General features: G+C 54.1%; 45 non-coding genes across 45 annotated transcripts; 9 read left to right on the top strand and 36 right to left on the bottom strand.

Annotated features, from left to right (window-relative positions):
- Positions 1-2,775: 2,775 nt before the first annotated feature.
- Positions 2,776-2,847, top strand: Trnag-ucc. The gene has a single exon. It is a non-coding gene; the product is annotated as a tRNA-Gly (tRNA).
- Positions 2,848-3,852: 1,005 nt separating this feature from the next.
- Positions 3,853-3,926, bottom strand: Trnai-aau. The gene has a single exon. It is a non-coding gene; the product is annotated as a tRNA-Ile (tRNA).
- Positions 3,927-4,124: 198 nt separating this feature from the next.
- Positions 4,125-4,196, bottom strand: Trnae-uuc. Its single transcript has one exon. It is a non-coding gene; the product is annotated as a tRNA-Glu (tRNA).
- Positions 4,197-4,477: 281 nt separating this feature from the next.
- On the bottom strand, positions 4,478-4,550 carry Trnam-cau. Its single transcript has one exon. It is a non-coding gene; the product is annotated as a tRNA-Met (tRNA).
- A 293-nt stretch (positions 4,551-4,843) lies between these two features.
- Trnag-gcc lies at positions 4,844-4,914 on the bottom strand. The gene has a single exon. It is a non-coding gene; the product is annotated as a tRNA-Gly (tRNA).
- A 341-nt stretch (positions 4,915-5,255) lies between these two features.
- On the top strand, positions 5,256-5,327 carry Trnag-ucc. The gene has a single exon. It is a non-coding gene; the product is annotated as a tRNA-Gly (tRNA).
- A 586-nt stretch (positions 5,328-5,913) lies between these two features.
- Positions 5,914-5,987, bottom strand: Trnai-aau. Its single transcript has one exon. It is a non-coding gene; the product is annotated as a tRNA-Ile (tRNA).
- A 198-nt stretch (positions 5,988-6,185) lies between these two features.
- On the bottom strand, positions 6,186-6,257 carry Trnae-uuc. The gene has a single exon. It is a non-coding gene; the product is annotated as a tRNA-Glu (tRNA).
- Positions 6,258-6,538: 281 nt separating this feature from the next.
- Positions 6,539-6,611, bottom strand: Trnam-cau. The gene has a single exon. It is a non-coding gene; the product is annotated as a tRNA-Met (tRNA).
- A 293-nt stretch (positions 6,612-6,904) lies between these two features.
- On the bottom strand, positions 6,905-6,975 carry Trnag-gcc. The gene has a single exon. It is a non-coding gene; the product is annotated as a tRNA-Gly (tRNA).
- Positions 6,976-7,316: 341 nt separating this feature from the next.
- Positions 7,317-7,388, top strand: Trnag-ucc. Its single transcript has one exon. It is a non-coding gene; the product is annotated as a tRNA-Gly (tRNA).
- Positions 7,389-7,974: 586 nt separating this feature from the next.
- Positions 7,975-8,048, bottom strand: Trnai-aau. Its single transcript has one exon. It is a non-coding gene; the product is annotated as a tRNA-Ile (tRNA).
- Positions 8,049-8,246: 198 nt separating this feature from the next.
- Trnae-uuc lies at positions 8,247-8,318 on the bottom strand. Its single transcript has one exon. It is a non-coding gene; the product is annotated as a tRNA-Glu (tRNA).
- Positions 8,319-8,599: 281 nt separating this feature from the next.
- On the bottom strand, positions 8,600-8,672 carry Trnam-cau. The gene has a single exon. It is a non-coding gene; the product is annotated as a tRNA-Met (tRNA).
- A 293-nt stretch (positions 8,673-8,965) lies between these two features.
- Trnag-gcc lies at positions 8,966-9,036 on the bottom strand. Its single transcript has one exon. It is a non-coding gene; the product is annotated as a tRNA-Gly (tRNA).
- A 341-nt stretch (positions 9,037-9,377) lies between these two features.
- Trnag-ucc lies at positions 9,378-9,449 on the top strand. Its single transcript has one exon. It is a non-coding gene; the product is annotated as a tRNA-Gly (tRNA).
- A 586-nt stretch (positions 9,450-10,035) lies between these two features.
- On the bottom strand, positions 10,036-10,109 carry Trnai-aau. Its single transcript has one exon. It is a non-coding gene; the product is annotated as a tRNA-Ile (tRNA).
- A 198-nt stretch (positions 10,110-10,307) lies between these two features.
- Positions 10,308-10,379, bottom strand: Trnae-uuc. The gene has a single exon. It is a non-coding gene; the product is annotated as a tRNA-Glu (tRNA).
- A 281-nt stretch (positions 10,380-10,660) lies between these two features.
- Positions 10,661-10,733, bottom strand: Trnam-cau. Its single transcript has one exon. It is a non-coding gene; the product is annotated as a tRNA-Met (tRNA).
- Positions 10,734-11,026: 293 nt separating this feature from the next.
- On the bottom strand, positions 11,027-11,097 carry Trnag-gcc. The gene has a single exon. It is a non-coding gene; the product is annotated as a tRNA-Gly (tRNA).
- Positions 11,098-11,438: 341 nt separating this feature from the next.
- On the top strand, positions 11,439-11,510 carry Trnag-ucc. The gene has a single exon. It is a non-coding gene; the product is annotated as a tRNA-Gly (tRNA).
- Positions 11,511-12,096: 586 nt separating this feature from the next.
- Trnai-aau lies at positions 12,097-12,170 on the bottom strand. The gene has a single exon. It is a non-coding gene; the product is annotated as a tRNA-Ile (tRNA).
- Positions 12,171-12,368: 198 nt separating this feature from the next.
- On the bottom strand, positions 12,369-12,440 carry Trnae-uuc. Its single transcript has one exon. It is a non-coding gene; the product is annotated as a tRNA-Glu (tRNA).
- A 281-nt stretch (positions 12,441-12,721) lies between these two features.
- Trnam-cau lies at positions 12,722-12,794 on the bottom strand. The gene has a single exon. It is a non-coding gene; the product is annotated as a tRNA-Met (tRNA).
- A 293-nt stretch (positions 12,795-13,087) lies between these two features.
- Trnag-gcc lies at positions 13,088-13,158 on the bottom strand. The gene has a single exon. It is a non-coding gene; the product is annotated as a tRNA-Gly (tRNA).
- A 341-nt stretch (positions 13,159-13,499) lies between these two features.
- Trnag-ucc lies at positions 13,500-13,571 on the top strand. Its single transcript has one exon. It is a non-coding gene; the product is annotated as a tRNA-Gly (tRNA).
- A 586-nt stretch (positions 13,572-14,157) lies between these two features.
- Positions 14,158-14,231, bottom strand: Trnai-aau. The gene has a single exon. It is a non-coding gene; the product is annotated as a tRNA-Ile (tRNA).
- A 198-nt stretch (positions 14,232-14,429) lies between these two features.
- Trnae-uuc lies at positions 14,430-14,501 on the bottom strand. Its single transcript has one exon. It is a non-coding gene; the product is annotated as a tRNA-Glu (tRNA).
- Positions 14,502-14,782: 281 nt separating this feature from the next.
- Positions 14,783-14,855, bottom strand: Trnam-cau. Its single transcript has one exon. It is a non-coding gene; the product is annotated as a tRNA-Met (tRNA).
- Positions 14,856-15,148: 293 nt separating this feature from the next.
- On the bottom strand, positions 15,149-15,219 carry Trnag-gcc. Its single transcript has one exon. It is a non-coding gene; the product is annotated as a tRNA-Gly (tRNA).
- Positions 15,220-15,560: 341 nt separating this feature from the next.
- On the top strand, positions 15,561-15,632 carry Trnag-ucc. Its single transcript has one exon. It is a non-coding gene; the product is annotated as a tRNA-Gly (tRNA).
- A 586-nt stretch (positions 15,633-16,218) lies between these two features.
- Trnai-aau lies at positions 16,219-16,292 on the bottom strand. Its single transcript has one exon. It is a non-coding gene; the product is annotated as a tRNA-Ile (tRNA).
- Positions 16,293-16,490: 198 nt separating this feature from the next.
- Positions 16,491-16,562, bottom strand: Trnae-uuc. Its single transcript has one exon. It is a non-coding gene; the product is annotated as a tRNA-Glu (tRNA).
- Positions 16,563-16,843: 281 nt separating this feature from the next.
- On the bottom strand, positions 16,844-16,916 carry Trnam-cau. The gene has a single exon. It is a non-coding gene; the product is annotated as a tRNA-Met (tRNA).
- Positions 16,917-17,209: 293 nt separating this feature from the next.
- On the bottom strand, positions 17,210-17,280 carry Trnag-gcc. Its single transcript has one exon. It is a non-coding gene; the product is annotated as a tRNA-Gly (tRNA).
- Positions 17,281-17,621: 341 nt separating this feature from the next.
- On the top strand, positions 17,622-17,693 carry Trnag-ucc. The gene has a single exon. It is a non-coding gene; the product is annotated as a tRNA-Gly (tRNA).
- A 586-nt stretch (positions 17,694-18,279) lies between these two features.
- On the bottom strand, positions 18,280-18,353 carry Trnai-aau. The gene has a single exon. It is a non-coding gene; the product is annotated as a tRNA-Ile (tRNA).
- Positions 18,354-18,551: 198 nt separating this feature from the next.
- Trnae-uuc lies at positions 18,552-18,623 on the bottom strand. The gene has a single exon. It is a non-coding gene; the product is annotated as a tRNA-Glu (tRNA).
- Positions 18,624-18,904: 281 nt separating this feature from the next.
- Positions 18,905-18,977, bottom strand: Trnam-cau. Its single transcript has one exon. It is a non-coding gene; the product is annotated as a tRNA-Met (tRNA).
- Positions 18,978-19,270: 293 nt separating this feature from the next.
- Trnag-gcc lies at positions 19,271-19,341 on the bottom strand. Its single transcript has one exon. It is a non-coding gene; the product is annotated as a tRNA-Gly (tRNA).
- Positions 19,342-19,682: 341 nt separating this feature from the next.
- Trnag-ucc lies at positions 19,683-19,754 on the top strand. The gene has a single exon. It is a non-coding gene; the product is annotated as a tRNA-Gly (tRNA).
- A 586-nt stretch (positions 19,755-20,340) lies between these two features.
- Trnai-aau lies at positions 20,341-20,414 on the bottom strand. Its single transcript has one exon. It is a non-coding gene; the product is annotated as a tRNA-Ile (tRNA).
- Positions 20,415-20,612: 198 nt separating this feature from the next.
- Trnae-uuc lies at positions 20,613-20,684 on the bottom strand. The gene has a single exon. It is a non-coding gene; the product is annotated as a tRNA-Glu (tRNA).
- Positions 20,685-20,965: 281 nt separating this feature from the next.
- Positions 20,966-21,038, bottom strand: Trnam-cau. The gene has a single exon. It is a non-coding gene; the product is annotated as a tRNA-Met (tRNA).
- A 293-nt stretch (positions 21,039-21,331) lies between these two features.
- Trnag-gcc lies at positions 21,332-21,402 on the bottom strand. The gene has a single exon. It is a non-coding gene; the product is annotated as a tRNA-Gly (tRNA).
- Between the last annotated feature and the right edge of the window lie 299 nt (positions 21,403-21,701).

Here is a 21,701-nt window from a genome sequence, read left to right on the forward strand (position 1 = left end):
GCTAAAGTACGCCTGTGCCAGTAACTCGTTTCTCGACTATATAATTGCGCCGCCTTCCGCAAAATTGGTTTGGCATGCGCCACCCACCACTCGATGCAGGACCCGTAAGTATGGAACTTTGTTAAACACTGCTGCCATGCGACACGTATCTCCGCACGGAGCCCTTCGGCACCCAGATGGCCGGTATTGAATTTCCAATATGCCGGAAGAGATTTCGTGCGACAGCACGGCAACCGCAAAACGCACACGTAGCCACAGTGATCACTCACGGCGACAGGCAGAACTTCGACTGCACATAAAGCGCCTGTTAGCTCCCGTGAAACGTAGATCCTATCAATTCGACTGGCCCCCCTAGTAGAAAAGTGCGTATACTGCGTCATAATGGGATGGTAGTGACGCCACGTATCACGCAAGTCCACTGCATTTAAAAGGGTAGTCAGTTCAGCACATTTTGTGGGGGTGGGGTATTGGTCAGCAGAGGCAACAACACAATTAAAATCGCCACCCAATATGATGGGGCGAGCCGTAGCCAAAAAGGGGCATATGTCCGTGGTAAAAAAACGAGCGCGTGTGCGTTTTTGATCAGTCCCCGAGGGCACATAGACGTTGACAAATTGGACTCCCTCAATCACACACGCTAAGACACGACCATTTGGGAGAAGTTGGATGTCCGTAGGCTCTAAAGACGACTTATATAAAATCGCAGTGCCACAATTATTATCACTATTCAGATTGTAAACAACATCATAACCTGGGATATTGCTAAAAACGTCACTAGATACCTCTTGAAGAAGGGCAATACTAAAATTTCCATGAAATAAAACGTCTGTAAAAGCTGCTATCTTGTGCGCCGCTGAGATACCGGCAACGTTTAATGTCAAAACAGAAAACATACCCGTGGGGTGTGATTGCGTTGACATTTTAAGCAGATGGACAATACAGAGCAAGAGAAAAAACACCAACGAAGTGATAAAATGCCGGACTTACACGTAAACGAACAGCAGCTGGCATAAAAATGGAAATTTCAGTAGGTCTTAAAACACTGTAGTGGTTAGTAGCAATTCTACAAAAACATGGCACGACAATACACTGGACGCAGTACAAGATAGAGTAGTTTCCATGTCAAGTGCAATGTAGGTGGACTCATGACAACGATGTAGGTCTTCGCACACTCTACTGGCCCCCCTCGTCCTCCTGCTGTTGCCACCACGGGCTTTGACTGTCAGGTGGCGGGGGTGGTCGTGCGTCGCCCGACGACTGGGCGGCTTCCGCCTGGCCGCCGCGCGATGTTACGGCCGGCTGTGACGGCACCGAATATTTGCGCGGGCGCTGTGGTAACTGCTCACTGCCCTGTTCTAATTTGCGCTTAGCAGCAGCAATGTCCTGTTCCTTCCCGGCACTGAGAAATTGTTTCAAGTGAGCAGTGTGTGCTCGAATCTTCTCTGTCCTGGCGGGGCTGCTATTACGGGAGGAACCCTGTGACATTGGCTCACTTTCACTGCCACTCTCCGTGGCTGGCGGATTCGCGAGGGCGGCCGGGTTCGGATCCCTGACCTGTTTACCCTTGCCCCGCTGGCGGCGTTGCTTTTTACTTTCCGCTGAAGGCGTTACAGTTTCGGCAGAAGTTGGCACCGGGAGGGGCGGCGGGGGTAAAGAAGCGTCTGTTGCCTCCACCGATTCCGATTGAACGGCATCAGTATTAACAGGGCGTACGTCCCGTTCGTCATCAACCCGGTCGGTCGGGGCAGGCGGGTCCTGGACAACCTCCATTTCCTCCTGCCCGACAGTCGTGTTATTATTTTCCGCGACGGACCTGTCTTCGACAGAAGCAACGGCCGACGGTCGCACGGTCGGTCGGTCGGTCGGACCGGTAAAGGATGTTCCTGCTACAATCTCACTCATAAGGGGCACAAATTTATCGCTACCACCCACAACATCTTGGCGCGGTAACTGAACAGGCCGCCGTCGAGGGCAGTCACCCCTTAAATGTTCCGTGGAATGACATACGGCACATGTCGGCGGTTGCCCGATATATGAGATCTGTGCACGAACCCCACCGATTACAAAGTAGGAAGGAATATGTTGTTTCAGGTCCATCCGGACACTACGGACACCACTAGCAACTTTATAACGGTATGCACTAGACCATTTCTCCATCGTAATGTTCAGAACGTCACCAAACCGCGACAAGGCACGAGATAAAACTTGATCAGGGCATTCAGGTGGTACATTAAAAACACGGACAGTTCGAATTCCAAACCCTGACGCCACAATTTGCACATTACTAATACTGCCGTCTGCATGTTTAAAACGGCGACTGCCACCAAATTTAGCAACAAATTTTTCACACAAGTCCCCAGACGTAAATTTCAAGAACAAGCAATACTGAACAAAGTCCAATTGAAAGGTGTCTACGATTTCTTCCGGTATCTTTAAGTCTTCGAATAACCATTCGTGTATTTCAAATGCGGTAGGGCGGACAGCACTTCTATCAAAGACACACTGAACGGTGTTAGCTCTCGAAAATGTCGACATTTTGTTACTTACAAACCTTGAAAGCAGCAATCACGAAGAACGAAGCGCCAAAGTCCCGGCGACGTAAACAAAGCCGCAACCGTCCCGCTGCCCCGCGCGATGCGCACGGATACGCTGTCCGAATGCGTCTGCATGTGCTCCCCTAGCCTGCCTCGAAATGCGCCTGCCGGGTACGATCACCTTCGGCCGCTGCCGACAGGCGGGAAGCCGACTCAGCGCGGTGGCGGGGCGCTCGCTTGTGCGGTGGTGGTGTAATGGTCAGCATAGTTGCCTTCCAAGCAGTTGATCCGGGTTCGATTCCCGGCCACCGCAGCAGGCTTTTAATTTCGCGTATGAGTACTTTTGCCACGCGCTCTTAAACTATTGTTTTTTCGCCCTCTTACTCGCTGCATACCAGCCCTTAGTGTGTCTCGACTTGTCTCGACTTGTCTCGACTTGTCTCGACTTGTCTCGACTTGTCTCGACTTGTCTCGACTTGTCTCGACTTGTCTCGACTTGTCTCGACTTGTCTCGACTTGTCTCGACTTGTCTCGACTTGTCTCGACTTGTCTCGACTTGTCTCGACTTGTCTCGACTTGTCTCGACTTGTCTCGACTTGTCTCGACTTGTCTCGACTTGTCTCGACTTGTCTCGACTTGTCTCGACTTGTCTCGACTTGTCTCGACTTGTCTCGACTTGTCTCGACTTGTCTCGACTTGTCTCGACTTGTCTCGACTTGTCTCGACTTGTCTCGACTTGTCTCGACTTGTCTCGACTTGTCTCGACTTGTCTCGACTTGTCTCGACTTGTCTCGACTTGTCTCGACTTGTCTCGACTTGTCTCGACTTGTCTCGACTTTGCTCAGCTGACGCGAGAGCTGACGCTCTCAAATCGGCCTATATCAAAACGACAAGCACGAGAAACGACTGAGAGGTAAGGAGAGGCGAGGCGAGGCGAGGCGAGGCGATGGACACACAGCACGCCCCCCTTCATTTCACGGTGGCGTCTCCCTGGCCGAATCGGGCTGTAGCTCCGAAAACAAAGGAGAAACAAAAATAGGAAGTAAAACTGCCAATAGTGCCCTGTGTTCCCATGCGCTCACCCGCCCAAGTACTGACAAGGGCCAAAGTTGTTACGCATCGGCAATCGGACATTTTCTTTCATTTTCTCTAACCAGTGTATTCAAGATATTATGGCCATTGCCGAGTGAATGCTGTAGTGCTTCCCGACGAGTCGGGTTCGGATCCTCTGTCAACTTCCACGCAGGGTGATGATCATTTGGTCATCACACTCGCCAGCTGAAATCGGCGCTGCCTTTTCGCAGTAGTAAAAGAGAAGTGGCCCGTGGGGGGATCGAACCCACGACCTTCGCGTTATTAGCACGACGCTCTAACCAACTGAGCTAACGGGCCTCGGCAGATGCAATTGCTCAGCCCTACGCTGGAATCAGGTGGCATGAAGCCATACACCATTCCTATGGTCGTCGTGTGTCTGCTTCCCTAGTCTATATTCTGCTGACGGTCACGAAACAGTAGCTATATTGCGAGCAGGACGGGAAACGGCCGCTCGGACAGCTCAAACTTGTCACGATTCGTGTGGAAAAAATTCCGTTCCGGTACCGGGAATCGAACCCGGGCCTCCTGGGTGAAAGCCAGGTATCCTAGCCACTAGACCACACCGGATGCGGCCGTTTCATTCGACCGTTCGTACGGTCGCTTGCCGCATTGTCGCTCTCTTTGCGAGCATCTTTGCACATACTGACTGGCAAGGCGCGCACCTCAAACGTCGCAGAGCAATGCTTTTGGCTTCATGCTCTGCTGGGAGAAGAGGAATAGGGAAGCTGTATGTAGCAATAACAGGAAGTAAACATTTTCCCGCTGAAGCGTTGAAACGTTGCGGATAACAAACAAGAAATAAGTTGGCGCCCTAGCAACAGCACCACCTTCAGTCACAGAAAATTAGATGCCCCGGGTGAGGATCGAACTCACGACCTTAAGATTATGAGACTTACGCGCTGCCTACTGCGCTACCGAGGCAGGCGATCGTTAGACCTTCTGGAATCTTGGTAAGTACCGAATACAAGTGGTAGAGAGTCTGCACTCCCTGGCTCATTTTTTCTGTTGCTACACGTGCATTCACGGCGCGGCAGGCAACTTGCGATGCTAGGCCGACGCCAGTATGTACAATAGCACGCAGGAGTCCAAACGAGCAGTCGTCCGCGCTGCATGATTGGTTCTTTCCACACGGAATCCCGCGGTTCATTCTCATGGCTCACGCAGTTCGAGTGCGAAAGACACGCAGCACCCCTACCGGAGAAAAAACAAAATGATGCATCGGCCGGGAATCGAACCCGGGCCGCCCCCGTGGCAGGCGAGCATTCTACCACTGAACCACCGATGCTCGGGCCAGCGGTACCTTCACGCTGCTTCCCGAGCAGATGTCTCAAGGGAAAGTGGGACTGCCGTCAAGCGCCGTAGCATTCTGTGGAGAAGATGCTGCAGACGCTGAATCCTGCACTGCACTGCTTAAAGATGCCGCCAGAACGCGGTCCTCTGCGTACTCTTGCGCCGCCGGCGCCGACTCTTGCCAAAGGATGCGAAATGTGCGCGGATACGCTGTCCGAATGCGTCTGGATGTGCTCCCCTAGCCTGCCTCGAAATGCGCCTGCCGGGTACGATCACCTTCGGCCGCTGCCGACAGGCGGGAAGCCGACTCAGCGCGGTGGCGGGGCGCTCGCTTGTGCGGTGGTGGTGTAATGGTCAGCATAGTTGCCTTCCAAGCAGTTGATCCGGGTTCGATTCCCGGCCACCGCAGCAGGCTTTTAATTTCGCGTATGAGTACTTTTGCCACGCGCTCTTAAACTATTGTTTTTTCGCCCTCTTACTCGCTGCATACCAGCCCTTAGTGTGTCTCGACTTGTCTCGACTTTGCTCAGCTGACGCGAGAGCTGACGCTCTCAAATCGGCCTATATCAAAACGACAAGCACGAGAAACGACTGAGAGAGGTAAGGAGAGGCGAGGCGAGGCGATGGACACACAGCACGCCCCCTTCATTTCACGGTGGCGTCTCCCTGGCCGAATCGGGCTGTAGCTCCGAAAACAAAGGAGAAACAAAAATAGGAAGTAAAACTGCCAATACTGCCCTGTGTTCCCATGCGCTCACCCGCCCAAGTACTGACAAGGGCCAAAGTTGTTACGCATCGGCAATCGGACATTTTCTTTCATTTTCTCTAACCAGTGTATTCAAGATATTATGGCCATTGCCGAGTGAATGCTGTAGTGCTTCCCGACGAGTCGGGTTCGGATCCACTGTCAACTTCCACGCAGGGTGATGATCATTTGGTCATCACACTCGCCAGCTGAAATCGGCGCTGCCTTTTCGCAGTAGTAAAAGAGAAGTGGCCCGTGGGGGGATCGAACCCACGACCTTCGCGTTATTAGCACGACGCTCTAACCAACTGAGCTAACGGGCCTCGGCAGATGCAATTGCTCAGCCCTACGCTGGAATCAGGTGGCATGAAGCCATACACCATTCCTATGGTCGTCGTGTGTCTGCTTCCCTAGTCTATATTCTGCTGACGGTCACGAAACAGTAGCTATATTGCGAGCAGGACGGGAAACGGCCGCTCGGACAGCTCAAACTTGTCACGATTCGTGTGGAAAAAATTCCGTTCCGGTACCGGGAATCGAACCCGGGCCTCCTGGGTGAAAGCCAGGTATCCTAGCCACTAGACCACACCGGATGCGGCCGTTTCATTCGACCGTTCGTACGGTCGCTTGCCGCATTGTCGCTCTCTTTGCGAGCATCTTTGCACATACTGACTGGCAAGGCGCGCACCTCAAACGTCGCAGAGCAATGCTTTTGGCTTCATGCTCTGCTGGGAGAAGAGGAATAGGGAAGCTGTATGTAGCAATAACAGGAAGTAAACATTTTCCCGCTGAAGCGTTGAAACGTTGCGGATAACAAACAAGAAATAAGTTGGCGCCCTAGCAACAGCACCACCTTCAGTCACAGAAAATTAGATGCCCCGGGTGAGGATCGAACTCACGACCTTAAGATTATGAGACTTACGCGCTGCCTACTGCGCTACCGAGGCAGGCGATCGTTAGACCTTCTGGAATCTTGGTAAGTACCGAATACAAGTGGTAGAGAGTCTGCACTCCCTGGCTCATTTTTTCTGTTGCTACACGTGCATTCACGGCGCGGCAGGCAACTTGCGATGCTAGGCCGACGCCAGTATGTACAATAGCACGCAGGAGTCCAAACGAGCAGTCGTCCGCGCTGCATGATTGGTTCTTTCCACACGGAATCCCGCGGTTCATTCTCATGGCTCACGCAGTTCGAGTGCGAAAGACACGCAGCACCCCTACCGGAGAAAAAACAAAATGATGCATCGGCCGGGAATCGAACCCGGGCCGCCCGCGTGGCAGGCGAGCATTCTACCACTGAACCACCGATGCTCGGGCCAGCGGTACCTTCACGCTGCTTCCCGAGCAGATGTCTCAAGGGAAAGTGGGACTGCCGTCAAGCGCCGTAGCATTCTGTGGAGAAGATGCTGCAGACGCTGAATCCTGCACTGCACTGCTTAAAGATGCCGCCAGAACGCGGTCCTCTGCGTACTCTTGCGCCGCCGGCGCCGACTCTTGCCAAAGGATGCGAAATGTGCGCGGATACGCTGTCCGAATGCGTCTGGATGTGCTCCCCTAGCCTGCCTCGAAATGCGCCTGCCGGGTACGATCACCTTCGGCCGCTGCCGACAGGCGGGAAGCCGACTCAGCGCGGTGGCGGGGCGCTCGCTTGTGCGGTGGTGGTGTAATGGTCAGCATAGTTGCCTTCCAAGCAGTTGATCCGGGTTCGATTCCCGGCCACCGCAGCAGGCTTTTAATTTCGCGTATGAGTACTTTTGCCACGCGCTCTTAAACTATTGTTTTTTCGCCCTCTTACTCGCTGCATACCAGCCCTTAGTGTGTCTCGACTTGTCTCGACTTTGCTCAGCTGACGCGAGAGCTGACGCTCTCAAATCGGCCTATATCAAAACGACAAGCACGAGAAACGACTGAGAGAGGTAAGGAGAGGCGAGGCGAGGCGATGGACACACAGCACGCCCCCTTCATTTCACGGTGGCGTCTCCCTGGCCGAATCGGGCTGTAGCTCCGAAAACAAAGGAGAAACAAAAATAGGAAGTAAAACTGCCAATACTGCCCTGTGTTCCCATGCGCTCACCCGCCCAAGTACTGACAAGGGCCAAAGTTGTTACGCATCGGCAATCGGACATTTTCTTTCATTTTCTCTAACCAGTGTATTCAAGATATTATGGCCATTGCCGAGTGAATGCTGTAGTGCTTCCCGACGAGTCGGGTTCGGATCCACTGTCAACTTCCACGCAGGGTGATGATCATTTGGTCATCACACTCGCCAGCTGAAATCGGCGCTGCCTTTTCGCAGTAGTAAAAGAGAAGTGGCCCGTGGGGGGATCGAACCCACGACCTTCGCGTTATTAGCACGACGCTCTAACCAACTGAGCTAACGGGCCTCGGCAGATGCAATTGCTCAGCCCTACGCTGGAATCAGGTGGCATGAAGCCATACACCATTCCTATGGTCGTCGTGTGTCTGCTTCCCTAGTCTATATTCTGCTGACGGTCACGAAACAGTAGCTATATTGCGAGCAGGACGGGAAACGGCCGCTCGGACAGCTCAAACTTGTCACGATTCGTGTGGAAAAAATTCCGTTCCGGTACCGGGAATCGAACCCGGGCCTCCTGGGTGAAAGCCAGGTATCCTAGCCACTAGACCACACCGGATGCGGCCGTTTCATTCGACCGTTCGTACGGTCGCTTGCCGCATTGTCGCTCTCTTTGCGAGCATCTTTGCACATACTGACTGGCAAGGCGCGCACCTCAAACGTCGCAGAGCAATGCTTTTGGCTTCATGCTCTGCTGGGAGAAGAGGAATAGGGAAGCTGTATGTAGCAATAACAGGAAGTAAACATTTTCCCGCTGAAGCGTTGAAACGTTGCGGATAACAAACAAGAAATAAGTTGGCGCCCTAGCAACAGCACCACCTTCAGTCACAGAAAATTAGATGCCCCGGGTGAGGATCGAACTCACGACCTTAAGATTATGAGACTTACGCGCTGCCTACTGCGCTACCGAGGCAGGCGATCGTTAGACCTTCTGGAATCTTGGTAAGTACCGAATACAAGTGGTAGAGAGTCTGCACTCCCTGGCTCATTTTTTCTGTTGCTACACGTGCATTCACGGCGCGGCAGGCAACTTGCGATGCTAGGCCGACGCCAGTATGTACAATAGCACGCAGGAGTCCAAACGAGCAGTCGTCCGCGCTGCATGATTGGTTCTTTCCACACGGAATCCCGCGGTTCATTCTCATGGCTCACGCAGTTCGAGTGCGAAAGACACGCAGCACCCCTACCGGAGAAAAAACAAAATGATGCATCGGCCGGGAATCGAACCCGGGCCGCCCGCGTGGCAGGCGAGCATTCTACCACTGAACCACCGATGCTCGGGCCAGCGGTACCTTCACGCTGCTTCCCGAGCAGATGTCTCAAGGGAAAGTGGGACTGCCGTCAAGCGCCGTAGCATTCTGTGGAGAAGATGCTGCAGACGCTGAATCCTGCACTGCACTGCTTAAAGATGCCGCCAGAACGCGGTCCTCTGCGTACTCTTGCGCCGCCGGCGCCGACTCTTGCCAAAGGATGCGAAATGTGCGCGGATACGCTGTCCGAATGCGTCTGGATGTGCTCCCCTAGCCTGCCTCGAAATGCGCCTGCCGGGTACGATCACCTTCGGCCGCTGCCGACAGGCGGGAAGCCGACTCAGCGCGGTGGCGGGGCGCTCGCTTGTGCGGTGGTGGTGTAATGGTCAGCATAGTTGCCTTCCAAGCAGTTGATCCGGGTTCGATTCCCGGCCACCGCAGCAGGCTTTTAATTTCGCGTATGAGTACTTTTGCCACGCGCTCTTAAACTATTGTTTTTTCGCCCTCTTACTCGCTGCATACCAGCCCTTAGTGTGTCTCGACTTGTCTCGACTTTGCTCAGCTGACGCGAGAGCTGACGCTCTCAAATCGGCCTATATCAAAACGACAAGCACGAGAAACGACTGAGAGAGGTAAGGAGAGGCGAGGCGAGGCGATGGACACACAGCACGCCCCCTTCATTTCACGGTGGCGTCTCCCTGGCCGAATCGGGCTGTAGCTCCGAAAACAAAGGAGAAACAAAAATAGGAAGTAAAACTGCCAATACTGCCCTGTGTTCCCATGCGCTCACCCGCCCAAGTACTGACAAGGGCCAAAGTTGTTACGCATCGGCAATCGGACATTTTCTTTCATTTTCTCTAACCAGTGTATTCAAGATATTATGGCCATTGCCGAGTGAATGCTGTAGTGCTTCCCGACGAGTCGGGTTCGGATCCACTGTCAACTTCCACGCAGGGTGATGATCATTTGGTCATCACACTCGCCAGCTGAAATCGGCGCTGCCTTTTCGCAGTAGTAAAAGAGAAGTGGCCCGTGGGGGGATCGAACCCACGACCTTCGCGTTATTAGCACGACGCTCTAACCAACTGAGCTAACGGGCCTCGGCAGATGCAATTGCTCAGCCCTACGCTGGAATCAGGTGGCATGAAGCCATACACCATTCCTATGGTCGTCGTGTGTCTGCTTCCCTAGTCTATATTCTGCTGACGGTCACGAAACAGTAGCTATATTGCGAGCAGGACGGGAAACGGCCGCTCGGACAGCTCAAACTTGTCACGATTCGTGTGGAAAAAATTCCGTTCCGGTACCGGGAATCGAACCCGGGCCTCCTGGGTGAAAGCCAGGTATCCTAGCCACTAGACCACACCGGATGCGGCCGTTTCATTCGACCGTTCGTACGGTCGCTTGCCGCATTGTCGCTCTCTTTGCGAGCATCTTTGCACATACTGACTGGCAAGGCGCGCACCTCAAACGTCGCAGAGCAATGCTTTTGGCTTCATGCTCTGCTGGGAGAAGAGGAATAGGGAAGCTGTATGTAGCAATAACAGGAAGTAAACATTTTCCCGCTGAAGCGTTGAAACGTTGCGGATAACAAACAAGAAATAAGTTGGCGCCCTAGCAACAGCACCACCTTCAGTCACAGAAAATTAGATGCCCCGGGTGAGGATCGAACTCACGACCTTAAGATTATGAGACTTACGCGCTGCCTACTGCGCTACCGAGGCAGGCGATCGTTAGACCTTCTGGAATCTTGGTAAGTACCGAATACAAGTGGTAGAGAGTCTGCACTCCCTGGCTCATTTTTTCTGTTGCTACACGTGCATTCACGGCGCGGCAGGCAACTTGCGATGCTAGGCCGACGCCAGTATGTACAATAGCACGCAGGAGTCCAAACGAGCAGTCGTCCGCGCTGCATGATTGGTTCTTTCCACACGGAATCCCGCGGTTCATTCTCATGGCTCACGCAGTTCGAGTGCGAAAGACACGCAGCACCCCTACCGGAGAAAAAACAAAATGATGCATCGGCCGGGAATCGAACCCGGGCCGCCCGCGTGGCAGGCGAGCATTCTACCACTGAACCACCGATGCTCGGGCCAGCGGTACCTTCACGCTGCTTCCCGAGCAGATGTCTCAAGGGAAAGTGGGACTGCCGTCAAGCGCCGTAGCATTCTGTGGAGAAGATGCTGCAGACGCTGAATCCTGCACTGCACTGCTTAAAGATGCCGCCAGAACGCGGTCCTCTGCGTACTCTTGCGCCGCCGGCGCCGACTCTTGCCAAAGGATGCGAAATGTGCGCGGATACGCTGTCCGAATGCGTCTGGATGTGCTCCCCTAGCCTGCCTCGAAATGCGCCTGCCGGGTACGATCACCTTCGGCCGCTGCCGACAGGCGGGAAGCCGACTCAGCGCGGTGGCGGGGCGCTCGCTTGTGCGGTGGTGGTGTAATGGTCAGCATAGTTGCCTTCCAAGCAGTTGATCCGGGTTCGATTCCCGGCCACCGCAGCAGGCTTTTAATTTCGCGTATGAGTACTTTTGCCACGCGCTCTTAAACTATTGTTTTTTCGCCCTCTTACTCGCTGCATACCAGCCCTTAGTGTGTCTCGACTTGTCTCGACTTTGCTCAGCTGACGCGAGAGCTGACGCTCTCAAATCGGCCTATATCAAAACGACAAGCACGAGAAACGACTGAGAGAGGTAAGGAGAGGCGAGGCGAGGCGATGGACACACAGCACGCCCCCTTCATTTCACGGTGGCGTCTCCCTGGCCGAATCGGGCTGTAGCTCCGAAAACAAAGGAGAAACAAAAATAGGAAGTAAAACTGCCAATACTGCCCTGTGTTCCCATGCGCTCACCCGCCCAAGTACTGACAAGGGCCAAAGTTGTTACGCATCGGCAATCGGACATTTTCTTTCATTTTCTCTAACCAGTGTATTCAAGATATTATGGCCATTGCCGAGTGAATGCTGTAGTGCTTCCCGACGAGTCGGGTTCGGATCCACTGTCAACTTCCACGCAGGGTGATGATCATTTGGTCATCACACTCGCCAGCTGAAATCGGCGCTGCCTTTTCGCAGTAGTAAAAGAGAAGTGGCCCGTGGGGGGATCGAACCCACGACCTTCGCGTTATTAGCACGACGCTCTAACCAACTGAGCTAACGGGCCTCGGCAGATGCAATTGCTCAGCCCTACGCTGGAATCAGGTGGCATGAAGCCATACACCATTCCTATGGTCGTCGTGTGTCTGCTTCCCTAGTCTATATTCTGCTGACGGTCACGAAACAGTAGCTATATTGCGAGCAGGACGGGAAACGGCCGCTCGGACAGCTCAAACTTGTCACGATTCGTGTGGAAAAAATTCCGTTCCGGTACCGGGAATCGAACCCGGGCCTCCTGGGTGAAAGCCAGGTATCCTAGCCACTAGACCACACCGGATGCGGCCGTTTCATTCGACCGTTCGTACGGTCGCTTGCCGCATTGTCGCTCTCTTTGCGAGCATCTTTGCACATACTGACTGGCAAGGCGCGCACCTCAAACGTCGCAGAGCAATGCTTTTGGCTTCATGCTCTGCTGGGAGAAGAGGAATAGGGAAGCTGTATGTAGCAATAACAGGAAGTAAACATTTTCCCGCTGAAGCGTTGAAACGTTGCGGATAACAAACAAGAAATAAGTTGGCGCCCTAGCAACAGCACCACCTTCAGTCACAGAAAATTAGATGCCCCGGGTGAGGATCGAACTCACGACCTTAAGATTATGAGACTTACGCGCTGCCTACTGCGCTACCGAGGCAGGCGATCGTTAGACCTTCTGGAATCTTGGTAAGTACCGAATACAAGTGGTAGAGAGTCTGCACTCCCTGGCTCATTTTTTCTGTTGCTACACGTGCATTCACGGCGCGGCAGGCAACTTGCGATGCTAGGCCGACGCCAGTATGTACAATAGCACGCAGGAGTCCAAACGAGCAGTCGTCCGCGCTGCATGATTGGTTCTTTCCACACGGAATCCCGCGGTTCATTCTCATGGCTCACGCAGTTCGAGTGCGAAAGACACGCAGCACCCCTACCGGAGAAAAAACAAAATGATGCATCGGCCGGGAATCGAACCCGGGCCGCCCGCGTGGCAGGCGAGCATTCTACCACTGAACCACCGATGCTCGGGCCAGCGGTACCTTCACGCTGCTTCCCGAGCAGATGTCTCAAGGGAAAGTGGGACTGCCGTCAAGCGCCGTAGCATTCTGTGGAGAAGATGCTGCAGACGCTGAATCCTGCACTGCACTGCTTAAAGATGCCGCCAGAACGCGGTCCTCTGCGTACTCTTGCGCCGCCGGCGCCGACTCTTGCCAAAGGATGCGAAATGTGCGCGGATACGCTGTCCGAATGCGTCTGGATGTGCTCCCCTAGCCTGCCTCGAAATGCGCCTGCCGGGTACGATCACCTTCGGCCGCTGCCGACAGGCGGGAAGCCGACTCAGCGCGGTGGCGGGGCGCTCGCTTGTGCGGTGGTGGTGTAATGGTCAGCATAGTTGCCTTCCAAGCAGTTGATCCGGGTTCGATTCCCGGCCACCGCAGCAGGCTTTTAATTTCGCGTATGAGTACTTTTGCCACGCGCTCTTAAACTATTGTTTTTTCGCCCTCTTACTCGCTGCATACCAGCCCTTAGTGTGTCTCGACTTGTCTCGACTTTGCTCAGCTGACGCGAGAGCTGACGCTCTCAAATCGGCCTATATCAAAACGACAAGCACGAGAAACGACTGAGAGAGGTAAGGAGAGGCGAGGCGAGGCGATGGACACACAGCACGCCCCCTTCATTTCACGGTGGCGTCTCCCTGGCCGAATCGGGCTGTAGCTCCGAAAACAAAGGAGAAACAAAAATAGGAAGTAAAACTGCCAATACTGCCCTGTGTTCCCATGCGCTCACCCGCCCAAGTACTGACAAGGGCCAAAGTTGTTACGCATCGGCAATCGGACATTTTCTTTCATTTTCTCTAACCAGTGTATTCAAGATATTATGGCCATTGCCGAGTGAATGCTGTAGTGCTTCCCGACGAGTCGGGTTCGGATCCTCTGTCAACTTCCACGCAGGGTGATGATCATTTGGTCATCACACTCGCCAGCTGAAATCGGCGCTGCCTTTTCGCAGTAGTAAAAGAGAAGTGCCCCGTGGGGGGATCGAACCCACGACCTTCGCGTTATTAGCACGACGCTCTAACCAACTGAGCTAACGGGCCTCGGCAGATGCAGTTGCTCAGCCCTACGCTGGAATCAGGTGGCATGAAGCCATACACCATTCCTATGGTCGTCGTGTGTCTGCTTCCCTAGTCTATATTCTGCTGACGGTCACGAAACAGTAGCTATATTGCGAGCAGGACGGGAAACGGCCGCTCGGACAGCTCAAACTTGTCACGATTCGTGTGGAAAAAATTCCGTTCCGGTACCGGGAATCGAACCCGGGCCTCTTGGGTGAAAGCCAGGTATCCTAGCCACTAGACCACACCGGATGCGGCCGTTTCATTCGACCGTTCGTACGGTCGCTTGCCGCATTGTCGCTCTCTTTGCGAGCATCTTTGCACATACTGACTGGCAAGGCGCGCACCTCAAACGTCGCAGAGCAATGCTTTTGGCTTCATGCTCTGCTGGGAGAAGAGGAATAGGGAAGCTGTATGTAGCAATAACAGGAAGTAAACATTTTCCCGCTGAAGCGTTGAAACGTTGCGGATAACAAACAAGAAATAAGTTGGCGCCCTAGCAACAGCACCACCTTCAGTCACAGAAAATTAGATGCCCCGGGTGAGGATCGAACTCACGACCTTAAGATTATGAGACTTACGCGCTGCCTACTGCGCTACCGAGGCAGGCGATCGTTAGACCTTCTGGAATCTTGGTAAGTACCGAATACAAGTGGTAGAGAGTCTGCACTCCCTGGCTCATTTTTTCTGTTGCTACACGTGCATTCACGGCGCGGCAGGCAACTTGCGATGCTAGGCCGACGCCAGTATGTACAATAGCACGCAGGAGTCCAAACGAGCAGTCGTCCGCGCTGCATGATTGGTTCTTTCCACACGGAATCCCGCGGTTCATTCTCATGGCTCACGCAGTTCGAGTGCGAAAGACACGCAGCACCCCTACCGGAGAAAAAACAAAATGATGCATCGGCCGGGAATCGAACCCGGGCCGCCCGCGTGGCAGGCGAGCATTCTACCACTGAACCACCGATGCTCGGGCCAGCGGTACCTTCACGCTGCTTCCCGAGCAGATGTCTCAAGGGAAAGTGGGACTGCCGTCAAGCGCCGTAGCATTCTGTGGAGAAGATGCTGCAGACGCTGAATCCTGCACTGCACTGCTTAAAGATGCCGCCAGAACGCGGTCCTCTGCGTACTCTTGCGCCGCCGGCGCCGACTCTTGCCAAAGGATGCGAAATGTGCGCGGATACGCTGTCCGAATGCGTCTGGATGTGCTCCCCTAGCCTGCCTCGAAATGCGCCTGCCGGGTACGATCACCTTCGGCCGCTGCCGACAGGCGGGAAGCCGACTCAGCGCGGTGGCGGGGCGCTCGCTTGTGCGGTGGTGGTGTAATGGTCAGCATAGTTGCCTTCCAAGCAGTTGATCCGTGTTCGATTCCCGGCCACCGCAGCAGGCTTTTAATTTCGCGTATGAGTACTTTTGCCACGCGCTCTTAAACTATTGTTTTTTCGCCCTCTTACTCGCTGCATACCAGCCCTTAGTGTGTCTCGACTTGTCTCGACTTTGCTCAGCTGACGCGAGAGCTGACGCTCTCAAATCGGCCTATATCAAAACGACAAGCACGAGAAACGACTGAGAGAGGTAAGGAGAGGCGAGGCGAGGCGATGGACACACAGCACGCCCCCTTCATTTCACGGTGGCGTCTCCCTGGCCGAATCGGGCTGTAGCTCCGAAAACAAAGGAGAAACAAAAATAGGAAGTAAAACTGCCAATACTGCCCTGTGTTCCCATGCGCTCACCCGCCCAAGTACTGACAAGGGCCAAAGTTGTTACGCATCGGCAATCGGACATTTTCTTTCATTTTCTCTAACCAGTGTATTCAAGATATTATGGCCATTGCCGAGTGAATGCTGTAGTGCTTCCCGACGAGTCGGGTTCGGATCCTCTGTCAACTTCCACGCAGGGTGATGATCATTTGGTCATCACACTCGCCAGCTGAAATCGGCGCTGCCTTTTCGCAGTAGTAAAAGAGAAGTGGCCCGTGGGGGGATCGAACCCACGACCTTCGCGTTATTAGCACGACGCTCTAACCAACTGAGCTAACGGGCCTCGGCAGATGCAGTTGCTCAGCCCTACGCTGGAATCAGGTGGCATGAAGCCATACACCATTCCTATGGTCGTCGTGTGTCTGCTTCCCTAGTCTATATTCTGCTGACGGTCACGAAACAGTAGCTATATTGCGAGCAGGACGGGAAACGGCCGCTCGGACAGCTCAAACTTGTCACGATTCGTGTGGAAAAAATTCCGTTCCGGTACCGGGAATCGAACCCGGGCCTCCTGGGTGAAAGCCAGGTATCCTAGCCACTAGACCACACCGGATGCGGCCGTTTCATTCGACCGTTCGTACGGTCGCTTGCCGCATTGTCGCTGTCTTTGCGAGCATCTTTGCACATACTGACTGGCAAGGCGCGCACCTCAAACGTCGCAGAGCAATGCTTTTGGCTTCATGCTCTGCTGGGAGAAGAGGAATAGGGAAGCTGTATGTAGCAATAACAGGAAGTAAACATTTTCCCGCTGAAGCGTTGAAACGTTGCGGATAACAAACAAGAAATAAGTTGGCGCCCTAGCAACAGCACCACCTTCAGTCACAGAAAATTAGATGCCCCGGGTGAGGATCGAACTCACGACCTTAAGATTATGAGACTTACGCGCTGCCTACTGCGCTACCGAGGCAGGCGATCGTTAGACCTTCTGGAATCTTGGTAAGTACCGAATACAAGTGGTAGAGAGTCTGCACTCCCTGGCTCATTTTTTCTGTTGCTACACGTGCATTCACGGCGCGGCAGGCAACTTGCGATGCTAGGCCGACGCCAGTATGTACAATAGCACGCAGGAGTCCAAACGAGCAGTCGTCCGCGCTGCATGATTGGTTCTTTCCACACGGAATCCCGCGGTTCATTCTCATGGCTCACGCAGTTCGAGTGCGAAAGACACGCAGCACCCCTACCGGAGAAAAAACAAAATGATGCATCGGCCGGGAATCGAACCCGGGCCGCCCGCGTGGCAGGCGAGCATTCTACCACTGAACCACCGATGCTCGGGCCAGCGGTACCTTCACGCTGCTTCCCGAGCAGATGTCTCAAGGGAAAGTGGGACTGCCGTCAAGCGCCGTAGCATTCTGTGGAGAAGATGCTGCAGACGCTGAATCCTGCACTGCACTGCTTAAAGATGCCGCCAGAACGCGGTCCTCTGCGTACTCTTGCGCCGCCGGCGCCGACTCTTGCCAAAGGATGCGAAATGTGCGCGGATACGCTGTCCGAATGCGTCTGGATGTGCTCCCCTAGCCTGCCTCGAAATGCGCCTGCCGGGTACGATCACCTTCGGCCGCTGCCGACAGGCGGGAAGCCGACTCAGCGCGGTGGCGGGGCGCTCGCTTGTGCGGTGGTGGTGTAATGGTCAGCATAGTTGCCTTCCAAGCAGTTGATCCGGGTTCGATTCCCGGCCACCGCAGCAGGCTTTTAATTTCGCGTATGAGTACTTTTGCCACGCGCTCTTAAACTATTGTTTTTTCGCCCTCTTACTCGCTGCATACCAGCCCTTAGTGTGTCTCGACTTGTCTCGACTTTGCTCAGCTGACGCGAGAGCTGACGCTCTCAAATCGGCCTATATCAAAACGACAAGCACGAGAAACGACTGAGAGAGGTAAGGAGAGGCGAGGCGAGGCGATGGACACACAGCACGCCCCCTTCATTTCACGGTGGCGTCTCCCTGGCCGAATCGGGCTGTAGCTCCGAAAACAAAGGAGAAACAAAAATAGGAAGTAAAACTGCCAATACTGCCCTGTGTTCCCATGCGCTCACCCGCCCAAGTACTGACAAGGGCCAAAGTTGTTACGCATCGGCAATCGGACATTTTCTTTCATTTTCTCTAACCAGTGTATTCAAGATATTATGGCCATTGCCGAGTGAATGCTGTAGTGCTTCCCGACGAGTCGGGTTCGGATCCTCTGTCAACTTCCACGCAGGGTGATGATCATTTGGTCATCACACTCGCCAGCTGAAATCGGCGCTGCCTTTTCGCAGTAGTAAAAGAGAAGTGGCCCGTGGGGGGATCGAACCCACGACCTTCGCGTTATTAGCACGACGCTCTAACCAACTGAGCTAACGGGCCTCGGCAGATGCAGTTGCTCAGCCCTACGCTGGAATCAGGTGGCATGAAGCCATACACCATTCCTATGGTCGTCGTGTGTCTGCTTCCCTAGTCTATATTCTGCTGACGGTCACGAAACAGTAGCTATATTGCGAGCAGGACGGGAAACGGCCGCTCGGACAGCTCAAACTTGTCACGATTCGTGTGGAAAAAATTCCGTTCCGGTACCGGGAATCGAACCCGGGCCTCCTGGGTGAAAGCCAGGTATCCTAGCCACTAGACCACACCGGATGCGGCCGTTTCATTCGACCGTTCGTACGGTCGCTTGCCGCATTGTCGCTCTCTTTGCGAGCATCTTTGCACATACTGACTGGCAAGGCGCGCACCTCAAACGTCGCAGAGCAATGCTTTTGGCTTCATGCTCTGCTGGGAGAAGAGGAATAGGGAAGCTGTATGTAGCAATAACAGGAAGTAAACATTTTCCCGCTGAAGCGTTGAAACGTTGCGGATAACAAACAAGAAATAAGTTGGCGCCCTAGCAACAGCACCACCTTCAGTCACAGAAAATTAGATGCCCCGGGTGAGGATCGAACTCACGACCTTAAGATTATGAGACTTACGCGCTGCCTACTGCGCTACCGAGGCAGGCGATCGTTAGACCTTCTGGAATCTTGGTAAGTACCGAATACAAGTGGTAGAGAGTCTGCACTCCCTGGCTCATTTTTTCTGTTGCTACACGTGCATTCACGGCGCGGCAGGCAACTTGCGATGCTAGGCCGACGCCAGTATGTACAATAGCACGCAGGAGTCCAAACGAGCAGTCGTCCGCGCTGCATGATTGGTTCTTTCCACACGGAATCCCGCGGTTCATTCTCATGGCTCACGCAGTTCGAGTGCGAAAGACACGCAGCACCCCTACCGGAGAAAAAACAAAATGATGCATCGGCCGGGAATCGAACCCGGGCCGCCCGCGTGGCAGGCGAGCATTCTACCACTGAACCACCGATGCTCGGGCCAGCGGTACCTTCACGCTGCTTCCCGAGCAGATGTCTCAAGGGAAAGTGGGACTGCCGTCAAGCGCCGTAGCATTCTGTGGAGAAGATGCTGCAGACGCTGAATCCTGCACTGCACTGCTTAAAGATGCCGCCAGAACGCGGTCCTCTGCGTACTCTTGCGCCGCCGGCGCCGACTCTTGCCAAAGGATGCGAAATGTGCGCGGATACGCTGTCCGAATGCGTCTGGATGTGCTCCCCTAGCCTGCCTCGAAATGCGCCTGCCGGGTACGATCACCTTCGGCCGCTGCCGACAGGCGGGAAGCCGACTCAGCGCGGTGGCGGGGCGCTCGCTTGTGCGGTGGTGGTGTAATGGTCAGCATAGTTGCCTTCCAAGCAGTTGATCCGGGTTCGATTCCCGGCCACCGCAGCAGGCTTTTAATTTCGCGTATGAGTACTTTTGCCACGCGCTCTTAAACTATTGTTTTTTCGCCCTCTTACTCGCTGCATACCAGCCCTTAGTGTGTCTCGACTTGTCTCGACTTTGCTCAGCTGACGCGAGAGCTGACGCTCTCAAATCGGCCTATATCAAAACGACAAGCACGAGAAACGACTGAGAGAGGTAAGGAGAGGCGAGGCGAGGCGATGGACACACAGCACGCCCCCTTCATTTCACGGTGGCGTCTCCCTGGCCGAATCGGGCTGTAGCTCCGAAAACAAAGGAGAAACAAAAATAGGAAGTAAAACTGCCAATACTGCCCTGTGTTCCCATGCGCTCACCCGCCCAAGTACTGACAAGGGCCAAAGTTGTTACGCATCGGCAATCGGACATTTTCTTTCATTTTCTCTAACCAGTGTATTCAAGATATTATGGCCATTGCCGAGTGAATGCTGTAGTGCTTCCCGACGAGTCGGGTTCGGATCCTCTGTCAACTTCCACGCAGGGTGATGATCATTTGGTCATCACACTCGCCAGCTGAAATCGGCGCTGCCTTTTCGCAGTAGTAAAAGAGAAGTGGCCCGTGGGGGGATCGAACCCACGACCTTCGCGTTATTAGCACGACGCTCTAACCAACTGAGCTAACGGGCCTCGGCAGATGCAGTTGCTCAGCCCTACGCTGGAATCAGGTGGCATGAAGCCATACACCATTCCTATGGTCGTCGTGTGTCTGCTTCCCTAGTCTATATTCTGCTGACGGTCACGAAACAGTAGCTATATTGCGAGCAGGACGGGAAACGGCCGCTCGGACAGCTCAAACTTGTCACGATTCGTGTGGAAAAAATTCCGTTCCGGTACCGGGAATCGAACCCGGGCCTCCTGGGTGAAAGCCAGGTATCCTAGCCACTAGACCACACCGGATGCGGCCGTTTCATTCGACCGTTCGTACGGTCGCTTGCCGCATTGTCGCTGTCTTTGCGAGCATCTTTGCACATACTGACTGGCAAGGCGCGCACCTCAAACGTCGCAGAGCAATGCTTTTGGCTTCATGCTCTGCTGGGAGAAGAGGAATAGGGAAGCTGTATGTAGCAATAACAGGAAGTAAACATTTTCCCGCTGAAGCGTTGAAACGTTGCGGATAACAAACAAGAAATAAGTTGGCGCCCTAGCAACAGCACCACCTTCAGTCACAGAAAATTAGATGCCCCGGGTGAGGATCGAACTCACGACCTTAAGATTATGAGACTTACGCGCTGCCTACTGCGCTACCGAGGCAGGCGATCGTTAGACCTTCTGGAATCTTGGTAAGTACCGAATACAAGTGGTAGAGAGTCTGCACTCCCTGGCTCATTTTTTCTGTTGCTACACGTGCATTCACGGCGCGGCAGGCAACTTGCGATGCTAGGCCGACGCCAGTATGTACAATAGCACGCAGGAGTCCAAACGAGCAGTCGTCCGCGCTGCATGATTGGTTCTTTCCACACGGAATCCCGCGGTTCATTCTCATGGCTCACGCAGTTCGAGTGCGAAAGACACGCAGCACCCCTACCGGAGAAAAAACAAAATGATGCATCGGCCGGGAATCGAACCCGGGCCGCCCGCGTGGCAGGCGAGCATTCTACCACTGAACCACCGATGCTCGGGCCAGCGGTACCTTCACGCTGCTTCCCGAGCAGATGTCTCAAGGGAAAGTGGGACTGCCGTCAAGCGCCGTAGCATTCTGTGGAGAAGATGCTGCAGACGCTGAATCCTGCACTGCACTGCTTAAAGATGCCGCCAGAACGCGGTCCTCTGCGTACTCTTGCGCCGCCGGCGCCGACTCTTGCCAAAGGATGCGAAATGTGCGCGGATACGCTGTCCGAATGCGTCTGGATGTGCTCCCCTAGCCTGCCTCGAAATGCGCCTGCCGGGTACGATCACCTTCGGCCGCTGCCGACA

The sequence above is a fragment of the Schistocerca americana genome, chromosome 2 (genome assembly GCF_021461395.2).
Source record: "Schistocerca americana isolate TAMUIC-IGC-003095 chromosome 2, iqSchAmer2.1, whole genome shotgun sequence".
Classification (NCBI taxonomy): domain Eukaryota; kingdom Metazoa; phylum Arthropoda; class Insecta; order Orthoptera; family Acrididae; genus Schistocerca; species Schistocerca americana.